The sequence below is a fragment of the Microtus ochrogaster genome, chromosome 17 (assembly GCF_000317375.1).
Source record: "Microtus ochrogaster isolate Prairie Vole_2 chromosome 17, MicOch1.0, whole genome shotgun sequence".
In the NCBI taxonomy this organism is placed as follows: Eukaryota; Metazoa; Chordata; class Mammalia; order Rodentia; family Cricetidae; genus Microtus; species Microtus ochrogaster.
The window spans coordinates 6,204,816-6,207,043 of NC_022019.1; the positions used below are offsets into that span (position 1 = coordinate 6,204,816).

At 46.8% G+C, this 2,228-nt stretch overlaps 1 protein-coding gene across 6 annotated transcripts in view; it reads right to left on the reverse strand.

Moving 5' to 3' along the window:
* The window catches only part of Rcbtb1 (RCC1 and BTB domain containing protein 1), a 56,367-nt gene extending 54,146 nt beyond the window's left edge, over nt 1-2,221 (reverse strand). For 4 of the 6 annotated variants that reach the window (XR_003377668.1, XM_026783182.1, XM_013349241.2 and 1 more), the window contains exon 1: nt 1,324-2,018. The gene's annotated coding sequence lies outside the window, so the exon portion shown is untranslated. Of the gene's footprint in view, nt 1-1,323; nt 2,019-2,056 lie in introns of those variants that run through there. The other 2 variants (XM_005355418.2, XM_026783184.1) reach the window with 2 other exon arrangements.
* Nucleotides 2,222-2,228: the final 7 nt, after the last annotated feature.

A 2,228-nucleotide genomic window follows, 5' to 3' on the forward strand; every position in this document is an offset into this window, starting at 1 on the left:
GAGAGGGAGGGGGAGAGGAGTGGAGGAGGGTGGGAGGAGTGGGAGGCTGGGAGGAGGCGGAAATTTTTTTTTCTCAATTAAAAAAAAAATACATTTTTAATTAAAAAAAAAATAAGATATAAAGATTTATCACCAAAGCCTGGTACCAGACATGTTGACAACAATTTTGTCCTTAGGGTTCAATCTTGGGACTCAGTTATATGTCACCTAGATTGATACCAAGGGTTTTAAGGTACAGGAGAGTATAATGTTCCAACTACCTAGTTTTTAAACAATGTCTCTTCACAGTTCGAGGCAGCCTTGAACTCAAGGTTCTTTCTCTCAACCTCAAAAGTGCTAAGATTCGGTTATTGTAATTTACCAGCCTGGAGTTGGTCCACCGACTTCACCAGAGCAAAAGCTAAAGCTGCCACGCCTCTTAATGGCCATTCCCAGAACAGGTGAACACCCTTCAAAAGCCTAGGTTCAAATACAGCAGAGAACACCATCTCCACCTGCTGAGGAGAGAAGCAGGCAGTGAGGCTGCTCACTAGGTGTCGCAGGAAAGAAATTCCCACAGCTGTAAGCAATGGCACCCAGAGGCCTCCACCGCGCGGAGCCCAGGATTGGCCGGACCATCTGAGAAAGCACATTTCATCTCCACAGCCACAACTTTCTCCAGTGCATCACAAAGCCAGTCCAGTGAACAGCTGGACACTTGGAACGCTCACCTCTGCAAACCACGGACTCCCTAAGACTTCAGAGAAGGTTCCAGAAAAGGCCTCCCTGAATGAACTCCAGTGCTTCCTGGAGTCACTTCACACCTTGCCATCAGCGAATATGGGAGCATGAGTATGACCGTATTTTAAAGAGTATATTCGCTATCTCAAAACCCTTGTAGTAAGCCTAGTTACTTGAACTGCTATTCAAACTATCAAAATTCTAGAGTCAAGTAGACTTTGGCAGCTTGAATCCCCAAACACTAGCTAGTTTACAAACTGAAATCTAAGTGAACTCTGCCAACTCCCCAAATTTCCAAAGTAAATAGAATTCACACCCTAAGCTAGGAACTGTTTTCTCTAGGTAGTAAAACTGCAGAGGATGTACACTCTTCTTCATATTAACATTTCCTAAAGTCTCCTCCTCTCTCTGCTTGTAAACATTTTACAAACAGTACAGTGTGGCCTAGATGTACCTGAAAATTGAGTTCATATTGTGAGTCAAATACATAACAGAAAATTATTAACTGACATCCTAGGAAATCCATTTGAGCTAAAGTCAAGAAATTCTCATCACAACCCTCAATACATACATACAAGGTAATGTAACATTTTAAAAATTTACCCATGGAACCTAGCAGGGAAGAAAAATGTGGCTCGCGGTCTTTTCTGGCCTCTAGACTCTTGTTTCCTTATGCTTCTTTAAAGTACCGGATACAAAGCAGCCCTTCAATTTCATCACTGGCAGATAAAGATCGCATATTTTGCAGCTCCTAGAACACATGGGCACTCAACTGAAAATCTTAAGAAACAAACTTGAAACTACAAGCGCCATAGCTTTGGTTTTCTATATATTTTCTGAGATTCGTGTTACTCAACGCTTTGGGTCACAAGCCATAAAAGTCGCTTGCGGAAGAAACACTTCAAAGATGAAGGCATCACTTCTTCTTCAATAGGCACAAGTTCAGAGGGGAAAGAAAAAGACCCGCTCAGAAGTACTAATAAATTCACTGGTGTTCACACAATAGGTTAAAAGCCAGCCCACAGACGAAGAGAAGCTAAACAGAGTTGTGATTTAAGTTGAAGTTAGAATTCACAGCATACTCTAATCTCCTGTCAGGGTCCAAGCGGCTTCTCATGCCTGCCAGCATCCCTTGCTTTTGATGCTATCCCCGCTACAGCACACACCAGCCTCAAGAAACCCAGGGTGCGCCTCCTACTAGCCATGGACCTCGTCAACAGCAGGGCAGAGGCAAGGGAGACCCTGAGGGTTCTTTTTAAAAAGCAAGGTCGCCTGTCGTCTGACCCGGCAGCCCTCGGCTTCCCGAGTCCACAGCGGACAGCTTCCCACCGCTAACCGGCCCGCCTCGACGGTCCTCTCCGGCGGGGCGGGGGCCGCGTCTCGTCGCCGGCAGGCCGCGGGCGACCTCTCCTCAGCTCGCCGCACTCCTGGGGGCAGCTTCCCGCACGACACACGGGCTATCCCGGCGTGCGGGGTGCGCGGCGCCGGGGTCGCGAGCGCGTCTGCTA